The following is a 12,826-nucleotide window of genomic DNA, read 5'->3' as shown; positions in this document are numbered from 1 at the left end:
TGAAGGTAATGTCTTTCAATTTGCCCGCACAAAGTAGGAATTTCCGTATGAGTAAAGTATTATTTTGGAATGAACATTAAAAGCCTTCACGGTGCTACTACGAAATTCGAAAATCGAAGTTCGTGTCGTTCCGTCCCTCTGGCGGTTTAAATTATTTAATATGAGATTTACAGGGCCGGTATGATTACGAACTTCGATTTTCGAATTTCGGAGTAGGTTCTCTGCATTGGAATTGAAATCGTATGGCTCATTAATGGGTAAAAAGGCGGCGTAGGAAAATATCAACGTTATTAAAAGTTCATTTTTAGGGTTCCGTAGCCAAAATGGCAAAAACGGAACCCTTATAGTCTCGCCATGTCTGTCTGTCTGTCTGTTTGTCCATCCGCGGCTTTGCTCAGGAACTATCAATGCTAGAAAGCTGTAATTTTGCACGAATATATATGTAAACTATGCGGACAAAATGGTACAATAAAAAAATCAAAAACAATTTTTTTTAGAGTACTTCCCATAGACGTAAAGTGAGGGTGATTTTTTTTTCTCATCCAACCTTGTAGTGTGGGGTATCGTTTGATAGGTATTTTAAAACCCTTAGGGGGTTGTTAGAACGATTTTTCAAATCAGTGATTTTTTTGCAAAATATTCAACTTTAAAGTGCAAATTTTCATTAAAATCGAGCGTCCCCCCCCCCTCTAAAATCTAAACCGGTGGGTGGAAAAATTTGAAAAAAATCAGTATGGTAGTAAGTATATCAAACTTACAAGGAAATCTATAACGGCTAAGTTTGCTACAGAATTATTAGTAGTTTAAGAGTAAATAGCAGCATAGGGTATAAAATACTAAACTTGGAAGATTCCGTATAAAATATAAAATACGTTCCCTAGAGAACAGCGCGCGACAACCGAATTCCAAGCCGGCAAAGCCGCGTGAAAAAGCTAGTGTTATTAAATGGTACCACCGACCAATATAATAATATGTTTAACCACTCATAAAGTTGATTATGGTTTGCATATCATAAAACAATAATGTACAATAAAGCCCAGTCTAAAGGCTTAAAAGTCTGACTTTAGCGACATATTTATTTGTTTGGAAGTTGTTTAAAAATTTCCAAATCCCTTACTTGGCTCGCAGTTCGTAAGCTTCTGCGCATTAGCAAAATTGTCTCTAAATTATCAGTAAAAATCCTAAACAAATTTCACAAACAAAACAACTCTGACCCTTCATTAATCCTTCGGCAGCCCACGCATGGGCTCGCAGATAATTATTTTGAATTACGCTCCAATGTGAACAAGCCTAATTGGTAAATAACAGCCGTAGCGTAACGGCCCTTCCTGTGTTAGCAGTTAAGTATCGGCCAATATTTACGGGTTGCTTCGTAAAACTGTTCATTTTAATTGGTGGTTTGGGTGTTAGTGGTTCAAATAGAGATAGCGCGTGACAGCCGTACTAAGAAAGAAAGAAAGAAGATATTTATTCACATTCACAAACCCACACAAATGCAAGAAAAATAATAATCCAACTTAATCAACAAAAAGTTGGAAAACCCCGACTTTGTCACTTCAAAGTTCAATATCTCTAAAACGGCTGAACCGATTTTGATAAAACATATCTAAGAACTATTGCCAGAAAACCTGCTTTCAAATGAAAAAAACGCATTAAAATCAGTCAACCCGTTTAAGAGCTATGATGCCACAGACAGACACGCAGACATATAGACACACGGACACACATAGCGGACAAACTTATAACACCCCTCTATTTGTGTCGGGGGTTAAAAAATACCAATAAACAGTAAAATGTTGTTAGTCTTATTCTTAAGTGTTAACAACAAATTCAATATAAAGTAAGGGCATATTGCGACCTTTCTTCTCCGTAAAACCTTACATATAAATGCAAAACGCGCGAAAGTTGACATAACGATCACTCTCAAAGAAAAACATGACAATGTGACACCTGTTATATTATCATAACACTCCTTTCTGGCAGCAGTAAAGTAAAAAGAGGGTTTTAGTAATGATCTGTCGCGCAAAATATCATTTTTTCTGATGTAACAGGAAAAATTACAAAAGAGCCATCATAATATACATCATGTCAGCCGAAAGACGTCCACTGCTGGACATAGGCCTCCCCCAAGGCTCTCCACTCAGACCGGTCTTGTGCTTTCCGCATCCACCGCGATCCCGCGATCTTAACCAAGTCGTCGCTCCATATTTATTTTATATCTTTATACCTTGGGGGGAAAATGCCTTAGTCGCCACGGTTGGCAGGCGGGTTGGCGACCGCAGTTATATCCGATCATAATATTGCAAATACGAAAAGTACGCTCCTGTTTTGTTTGTTACTCCTTCAAACTTTAATAATTAGGTAGTAGCAGGTGACTGAGGTTTAACTTGGAATGTACCTAGATAGCTGGACGTCTGGAATATTACATGGGCAACTTTTTATTCCCACATTTCCAAGGGATATAAAATCTCCAATCCTAACAGTTAGATCTAGAAACTTATAACTGGCACACAGGCATTTGTACAACATAAATAGCGACCACGATATATGTTTTAGGAGTTCTCATGGGTGTTTAGTAAAATCTTGGAGTATCAATTGTACTGCCAGATCTAATATAAATGCTAGTTTAAACATAACTTAACTGCCGTAGCTAAAAGTAGCAGAGCAACCCCACGTTTTAAATCTTCAAGTGACATATGTATATGTGTTCTTAGCTCTACGGCCGAGGCTACTACTACGATGAAAAGAAGGGGTTAACAATGTAAAGGTGGACCACGATTGTGAGATTTAATATAAAATTGCACAAGTTGCGTTGTTTATAAGACAAATTTATGCGAATTTTATCTAAATCGGTGCAGCAGTTTTGACGTGATAAAGTAACAAACAAACAGACACAAACTTTCGCAATTATACAATATTAGTAGGATTACTAGGATTAACATTTCTATACTTCAATGAAACATTTGTATTTGTCCTTAAAACCGCAGTCCTTCAGATTTCACTGGAGCATGTTTGTTTTCTAACCGCTACGTTGTTCCGGCATGTAGTTGTTACAGTACATGCTCTAACGAGGCGCAAGTTACCAACTTTGCGGGCGCATTGTGCAACTACCAACTACGGCGCTTCCAGCAAACCGAGGACCAACCCGGGCTTCGAATTTGGTGGTCACAACAAAACAGTGTATTGCAGAACTTGTTCAAAAGGATTCATGATATAAAATTAACAGTGGTAGGGTGACTGCTCTGCTGGTGGTGGGAATACTCAAGCCTGTAGTCGCATGCTGTGCCATATATCTATTACACACACACGCATACACATACACACATGAGTCCTTATTTCAGTTAGTCATGGCACAATATGCGATTAAATTTTTTTAAGGTTTCCTAATACTTCCTAGAAAGTTCATACGGAAAAAATTAAGAAAGCTGCAATGGAAATTAGATAATAAAGACATAAAGTACTCTAATATAATCTTAGCAAATTTTTAAATAACTAAAATAAAGAACCAAAGATACCACCCGGTTTTATAGATCAAAATATTTATCTTTTTGTTCTGAGAAATAATAAAGTAGGTAATTTAGATAATCTTGATCGTATTATTTGATGGTAGCTTTCAAAAGTCATGTAGGCAGGCTCAAAGACAAGATCTAAAGATCAAGTGGGCAAAATTGGCACATAAATTTCAAACAGCTTATCTTAATTTCTTAAATAAAATTAACATTGTTTGTCTTAATAATTATAAACACAATGATTATAAATATATCATTCCCTTTTATTCACAAAAGCAAGCCTTATATAATATAATAACCTACAAATGTGTTCAAGCACACATCAAGTACAAGGTCCATTTCACTTACAATGTTATTTTGCTCGACGCACAGATCACAGAAGAAAACTCTTAAGGAAATCTTGTTTATTTTTGTGAGCGTGTCTCCTTTTCGTAAAGGTTTACGGTTGTGTTTCGCAGCGTGTACCTTAAATAATGCCTTACAATCTTTGGTTCAGTCGAAGGAACTGAGCGTACAACTTGAGTGGGACCTTTTCGTAATCAATATCGCTAAGATTTCTTTGGCAGATTGATGCAATGTTAATATGACATAGCGACTGATTCAGTAGCACAAAGGTTCCGCCCTAGTACGTGAGTCAGTCTCTTTGCCTATACAGTTGGACCTACTTGCAGTGGTCGGAGTGACTTGAATTACAACATTATGTAAGTTGTATGACAATCTTAATTGACAGAAATAAAATATTTTATTATAATTAAAATTAAATCATTTTCAAATTATTACTGAAAGTTAAACACACAGGTGAAACTAAATAAAAGCTTGTCGAAATTTGTAAAAGTATCCCCCCGCGGCATGGACCCAAAGATGCATGCAGCATTTCTTCGTTGTATAACAATGCTTAGTCTAAGATCCGTACTTAAAAAGATCTTCACCGGTATGATAATAGAATGAAATGTATTTTATAATAAATTTAGTATTTTAGAAAATATATTAGAAATGGATTTGCTAAAAAAATCCTGGACAGGCTATTTTTAATTATTAAAAAAAAAAGATTTTTAATAAATTTTTGTTGCATCATCGAGATTATAAGACAATTTTACATTAACTTAAAAGTATAATACATATAGAATATGTAGACGTTGGGTTTGCTATTGTTTACCTGGACGAACTACTGGGTTGCCAGGTATAAACTTAAACAGGTATGTCGACGTCATTTACTTTCACTTGATAAGATAATAGAAAAAATTGTATATCAACGTAAGCGCCATTTTATTGTGAACACGTTGATATAGGGTTGTCTGCATTTAATTAAAAATCATTAAAAATAAAATAAAAAAAACTGCCTGTCCAGGATTTTTTAGCAAAATCATTTCTAATACGTTTTCTAAAATACAATACATTTTGATTCTATTATCAGACCGGTGAAGATCTTTTCAAGTTCGGATCTTCTACTAGCTGATACGTTGTGCGAGGAAGCTGCCAGATCTTCGGTCCCCTGAGGTATCCGATAGCCGTTTAGATAATCTAAGTGCAGCACAAACAACAAAACGTAGTCAGCAAACAAGCTTGTATTAAAAATTTAAATTTTAACAGAATTCTTTTTTAAATACCACCAGGTTCGATTTTTGAACTAAGTATGAGATTTAAAAAAAATATGAATACAGTGTTTCTAGTCTTTGAAATCGACAACATGGTTCCTTAGAACAGTTCTCTCTGTGTTATACTTGTTTTCAGAATTACCCACTCTGACCCATGTAGGTACATAATTATACCAGCCGATATACTTCATTATAACCCGTTAGCGTGACAGAATAACAAACAACACACTCGCATTTATAATATTATTCGAAGGATTATTACCCTCATCGTTCCTACCTCCGTCTCTAGAAGTAAACGAACCGTGTACAGTCGGTCACAACCCCTGCTGATATAATTAAACGCGCTCGTAACTGTCTCGCTGTGTGCGTAGCTCCATGATTCTCCATTTAGCTAGGCGCTCGCTTGTACCATCAGCCAAATATGTGGTCTACCACCCTAAAGTTGATAATCGTTTGCATGTCATAAAACAATAATGTCAATAGACGTGTCTGTTAACTTGAAAGTTCGACTTTAGCGACATATTCATTAGATAGAAACTTAGATAAAACCTTAGATTTATAACATAATTTAAGTATAACAATAAATGAACCAAAAGATTTTATTTGTTCACCCGCGACCTTATGATCGCTAAATTTATGCAAGATATTCGTGTTCGTGCAGTTCCTCCACCTCCACACTGTAAGAACACACACAAATCACATAAACCCATCTATCACCACCACCACACTACTGTTAGCAACATGTTAGACTAACATTTCTGGTAGCATGGTGTACGGTTGCGTTGCTCTGAAGATGGGCTCTGGTTGAGTTTGAAACGCTTGAGTGTAGGGATAAAAAATAGTCAAATGCCTTAGTAGAACAGATCAATCACCTTCCAGTTTTAATTGAAAGGGAATCACTCTAAAGTACCTGTCGCAGGAACTAGGTCGGGCAAATGGCTAGATTGAGAGTTTTCTGAATATCGGCTGATGAATAATATCTGGGGCAGCGGCCCTGGGCACTGGGCGTGCGTTGAACTAGCGGGCTACAGAAAAAAAACATCCTTTGTTTTTAACCCCCGACGCGAAAAGGGGTGCTATAAGTTTGACCGCTATGTGTGTCTGTCTATCTGTCTGTGGCATCGTAGCTCTTAAATGGGTGGACCGATTTGAATGCGGTTGTTATTATTTGAAAGCAGGTTTCTAACAATGGTTATTAGACATTTTTAATCAAAATCGGTTCAGCCGTTTTTGAGATATTGAACTTTGAAGTGACAAAGTCGGGGTTTTACAACTTTTTGGTGGTTAGGTTATATTTGCTTTTATTTTGTGTCCCTTCATTAAAACACAGGTTTATAATTAATTTGCAGTGGAAATAAAACAATGTGCTCGTTTTGATAGAACCGATGTGTATATTTTAGTCGAAGTCGTGTGAGGACAATTCACAAGTACTACAATAGATGGCACCACTGAATTAAAGGGAGGTATTTTGAGAGATTGAGTAGAATTTTTCACATAAGATTTTATGTAAAAGAAAAAATTGAATGATGTGTCAAAGAAATTCAATTTCAGATATTATTATTAATTAATTTTAAAATTACTTATAATTATAATTCTTTTGGGATAGGCAATTATAGTTACTTAACATAGACCGCGTTTCAAACTTTCCATTCAAACCACCACCATTGTTACCATTTTAATTCGTTAACATTATTTTACCATTATGAAATACAAAAAACAAAATAATATTTTCTCGAAGCACATTGCTTTCCTTTTGGGATAAGCAAATAACACCTGTTACGCTTAACTTGGCATTCCTTTACCGAAGTTTTGTTTATCCGCTTTTCTTTTATATTAATGTCAATAATTTTGAAGCCCAAACTTATATTATTATAGACGACTTAAATTTAAAAAATATTTTTTTTCGATTCAAAAATTTAAAATATTAACACAACTTGGATTTTATTCGATTGATAATAAAACATTATAGTAAAATGAATCAAAATAATTTCCTTGCTCACCCGCGACCTTAAGGTCGCGGGTGAGCAAGGAAATTATTTTGGTTCATTGATATGGACCTCCGCAAAGTAACGCCTGATTCAATAAATTATTATAGTAAAAACCATTACCAACAACATTTTTATTGAAAATTACACTTTAGAAAGTTTCAAAGTTTTTCGAAACTTAAAAACGTCAAAAAACACAATGAACTACAAACTGCACATTACTAAATAACGAAATTATACCAAACGTTGCTCGGCCACAAGAAAAATCTGCCAATAGTTTGTCTGCGAAACGAAAATCTGCGTAATTAAACTCGGCGATACGACAGGTCACCTAGTTTGATATATCATTGCGCTGCTCAAAGTAACGCCTGAATCGATCGATTATTCAAAACCTTTACAATGAACGGGTCTCACCAGCAGTACGGCCACCGATTGATTCCTCAGATCAATTAGTGCTAAGTACCTTATTATGATAATGGCTCCAGGATCGAGATACGTTTGTCTGCAAATTGACCGGAATGGAGCACGGTTTTTGTTCAATTCCACTTCAGATTCTGCAATCCTGCCATTAGCTTTGTTCAGATAAACTTCAATGTTTAAATGTAATTATGAGGATGGTTGAAGTTCCCAATCCGCACTGGGCCCCCGTGGGAACTACGGCCCAAGCCCTCTCATTCTGAGAGGAGGCCTGTGCCCAGCAGTGGGACGTATATATGCTGGGATGATGATGAGGAGGGTTCCGTTTCTAGTTTTAACCAATTAGCTGTAATTACTTGTCTGGATGTTGTACCATCAGCCAAATATGTGGTCTACCACCCAAAAGTTGATAATCGTTTGCATGTCATAAAACAATAATGCCAATAGATCCGTCTGTCGACTTGAAAGATCGACTTTAGCGACATATTAATTTGATAGGAACTTGTTTCAAAATTGATAGACCACTTATTTTGCTGATGGTACATAGGTACTTACTAATATTTAAGTTTAAGTATTCAAACTCAAACTCAAAATGTATAATGTATTAACGTAGTCAAAAATAACACTAAGGACAATAATAATTTATGTGGTCCGAAATATTGTTTAAGTTGAAATTTATTTTTACCTGGTCTTTAAAATTATAAGGAGTTCGCAGTGCGCGACTCCGTCACACACTTGTCCAGCTTTTTACTAGCCAAGTAGCGTAATTTTTATTACTGTCAAAATAATCAAATATCTAACTATAATCGAAAAAATTATACGCGGGCAAAATGGCGCCTGGTTCGAGTAAAAAATAGCTACTGCTGCAGTGTCGTTCGTTTTTTTTTTAAGTTGGCATAACACATTATCGTATGTCTTGATCATGGTCATGGAGATTTGTCGAATATGACTTACGTTACCCACTAAATAAGTATGCGCCAACTTGCACAATTACTTAATCTCGCAAATGAGGCCAAGTTTCGCGCTCCCCGTGCCGATTACAATGCCTTCCTTCTTAATCTACTAAAAGTCTTCTCTAATGAAAACCTTGCTTTGCGGGACGCCGCGAGAGAGTTCAAGCAAGATTAACCTTTATTTTAATTATTTATTTATACACTTAGCGACCCAGCTTTGGAACTTGGCACGTAACTTCAAAAAAAAGTGATAGTGTAATATAAGGCACTTTACTGATACTTTTCGAAGTCATTGATGATGGCTGCACAGAATAATAAATTTTTATTTGAAGAATAAAGATTGTATTTGCTACCAATTTTATTCTTCACTAGTTTTGAATGTTGTCAGTTGGTAAATTCAGTAATTTTCGACTTTTCTTCAAGCATTGAACTTATTTCCAACTGTACATTAGTTTTAGCAATATTATTTTTTATTTTATTATAGCAATAGGTTATGTTATATATTTCAGCATAATGATGGTAGCAGGAAAAAAAATAGGTACTTAAATTATTTTTTAAGAAGATTCGCCAAAGTTTTAATTACACCATATAGAACACCTTAAATTGTGATTAACAACTGAAACCACTCTCATTGACTTAAAAGTACACATTAAAATTTCAATAAAACCAACTTCAAAACAAACACCACTTTAACGAAACTCTCTCAACCGCTCGCCGTTCGTTTACAAAGCTCGTTGCGACATCGCGCCATTCTCAGTAATTCAGTGTTATCCTCCTTCGATGAACCCGCGGGCTCAACTTGGCTAGCATTACTATTGTGCCCGAAATTATGCTACGGCTGTTGGTAAAGTGCTTCGAATATGTGCCACGCTCTGAAACACAACGTGCAACTGCAACATGTTTATTTAAACGACGTCGGTTCTACATTATTACCATCTCGGCCTACATACGTCCCACTGTGGGGCACAGGCCTCCTCTCAGAACGAGAGGACTTGGGCCGTGGTTCCCACGCAGGTCCAATGTGATTTGAGGACTTCACACACACAATTGAAGGTCTTCGCATTTTCGCGATATTTTCCTTCGCCGTAAAGCTCATGTCATGATAAATTTCAAATGTAATTTTGCACGTTTTAGCAAAAGTAAGAGATGTGAGCCCGAGCTTGAACCCGCGTCCCTCAGCTTAAGAGGCCTCAAAGCACAATTCAAGGAAAATAACTGTTCCAAAAGTATATTTGTTTTACTTGGAAATTGCAAGAAATCTTAACTTATTTTTTGTTTGTTTTTTCATTTATACAAGAAAGAGTTGTCTAACTCTCAACATTACCATTTAAAAGTTCAAAATCTAAAAAAAAAACTGATTTTTATAAAACAGCTAAAAACTGCTGCCAGAAGACTCGCTTCCACATAAATAAAACAGTCCATCAGTCAGTCATAATCGGTCCATCTCCATCAGTTTATGAGCTGGCGTCAAACTTAATATAAAAAAAATTGTGTCAGGGGTTAAAAAAAACCCTTCGGGTGCAAGGCCAACCTTGCTCGAAGGGTTTTTACCATAGCCCCTTATTTTAAAACTTTTATACGTCTTCATTAACTATTTCAAACCACTAATAGCTTTAGCTACTGAGACCAAAATTTCAATGTTGCTCGAACCCCCAATAAGACTTCCTCCAGCTGAACACACCGGCTGCCATTCAGCATCTTGTGGACAATTACTGCCCCCGTTACGTAGAGTGCAGTAACTCTGATCCGACTAGTTTTCGAGAAAACTAATCGGATCGGATTTTAATTGTATCTCGTAGCCTACTTTAGCTACGAATATGAAACTTGTACCAAAATAATCATATTTTAACGCAGAATGTATTATTTCGTATTACAATTAAAGAAACACTGGCATATGCGGCATTTAACGCAAAATGCGCTTATGCTTAGGAATTCCATAGTCGGGAATACCACAATCTCTAATCTTAGTGGATACTGCAGTTATCCTAATGGTTAATAGGAAAAAGTTCTCGACTAAACTTGCAGTAACTTTAGAAGCTGCAGTTATGACTTCTTGGCGATTCAATAGCACTAAACGAGATCTCCCCAAATTACAACCGCAGTAACTTTAGAAGCTGCAGTTATGATTTCACGGCTCAACAGCACTAAACGCAATCTCTCCAAATTGTAATCGCAGTAACTTTAGAAGCTACACTTTTGTTAAGGAGTGACTATGTTATACTGTACAATGACTTCAAAAGTCAGTGCAGTATCTATCTATACTTACTGCACCTATGATTTGTAAATCATGTCCCCAATTTCGAGTTACACAATTTACAGTAAATACGTCAAAGATGAAGTTGTAGAACTCGTTTTGCTGATTCTGAATATGTATTTAACTCAATTTTGACAAAAACTCGAGTTACCGCACTTTTCGTAACAGGGTCAGAATTAATGTATTCAAAACCCGGTCAAGCCGTGAAGCAACATTACACAGATTAATACCCCGGATGCTGACACGGGGCAATATTAATTGACCCGTATAATTTGAGCCTGAGCCCCCATTGTTGGAGAACTCAATCTAGCGGAAATGGTGGCAAGAGCCAATGTCGATCGCAAAGATGCCAAGGATATTTTTTAACCCCCGACGCAAAAAGAGGGGTGTTATAAGTTTGACCGCTATGTGTGTCTGTCTGTGGCACCGTAGCGCTTAAACGGGTGGGCCGAATCTGAATGCGGTTTTTTCTATTTGAAATCAGGGTTTCTAGCGATGGTTCTTAGTCATGTTTCGTCAAAATCGGTTCAGCCGTTTTTACTTCTATGTGATGATAATGTCCTCCATGTCGTGTCCGAAAATTTATTTCTCTTTCTCTTTCTTCTGTTTCTATGTAATAATGCGTTCAGGGTACTGTTGGGGCTGCCACGGTTCTGTAGCGCATCCGGGATGTTCGCTGAAGCGCTGTTGTCTGTTGTTTTTACTCCACCATGCGCAAGAGGTGTGCGTCTCTGGTGCGCAGGGTGCGGGGCAGCGCCAACAGCGTCCTGAACATGATCGCGAGCAGATGGGACTGCCCGTATATAAAACGCTGTTGTGCCATCTCTAGTGGGATGGTTAAATAAGGAATTTATTTTCATAAATTTAATTTTGTTTTTATTTATTTTTTATTTTATTTTATTTATTGTAATTTTTACTAACATAGGTTAAGATAAATTGTTTAACAAAATGAGTCGTAATGTTACTTGAATAAATGAATTCAATTATTATTATTATGTAGCTACAGCAAGACACATGGTGAGTATATTAGAGGATAACATTAAGAACTACCTTCACTCATCCTGTTTAATTAACAAAAAGCATTTTATAGTAACCAAAAAAGCAAGCTGGGATATGTGGTGCACAGGGGAAATTTGCGTCTGTACTCCTGTTCAGTGGTGCTGTAGCGGTATAGCACGCAGCACGGAATGCTGAGGACCTGGGTTCGATTCCCAGCGCTGTTCTCTGTTTCTGGTTTTTCAGTGCATCGATGTTTCAGTTTGTATTTTCGATGTGGATTTTACGGGATGACCGTAATAACAAAAGTTGGAGTTGAAATAAAAAATACAAAAAGACTCCAAAAACCAACCTTAATTTTTAGTAAATTTAGTTTGAAAAAAAAATCGTTAGTGCTAGTGGATGATTACTACTACACATGAATAGTGATACCTACCTAGCATGCAATTTCCCCAATTCACTGCTGGTTTGTGAGCTACAGTCCGATTCATTCCAAAGTACTGTATTGATGCTGGAAGCACGTAAGAGCTTTTATTGTTGACTTTTAAAACGCGCCCAACATGTATTTACTTCACAGTGTAGGTCGCAAAAGATAAGGCTCTGCCACACCGGTGCTCTAAAAATGCTGACGCACTGTAAACGCAGCCGTGCAGGCTCAGAGTCACGCAACGAGCTATGGAGAGAGCTATGCTTGGAGTTTCTTTGCGCGATAGAATCCGGAATACGGAAATTCGTCGAAGAACTAAAGTCACTGACATAGCTGGAAAAATATGCAAATTGAAGTGGCTATGGGCGGGCCACTTCGCTCGAAGAACAGATAACCGTTGGGGGAGAAAAGTCCTCGAGTGGCGACCACGAACCGGAAGACGGAGCGTTGGCAGGCCTCCCACCAGGTGGACTGACGACATCGTGAGAGTAGCGGGAAACCGGTGGATGCAAGTGGCGAGTTGTCGTTCATTGTGGCGTTCTAAGGGGGTGGCCATTGTCCAGCAGTGGACGTCTTCCGGCTGATGATGATGATGATGATGACTGTAAACGCGGTGACCTAGCTCCTGCATAACTTTTATATCGCTTACCGGGCACATCTCACATACTTGTATTAGCCCTACATACGTCT

The sequence above is a fragment of the Choristoneura fumiferana genome, chromosome 2 (assembly GCF_025370935.1).
Source record: "Choristoneura fumiferana chromosome 2, NRCan_CFum_1, whole genome shotgun sequence".
NCBI lineage: Eukaryota > Metazoa > Arthropoda > Insecta > Lepidoptera > Tortricidae > Choristoneura > Choristoneura fumiferana.
This window is presented reverse-complemented; position numbering follows the sequence as displayed.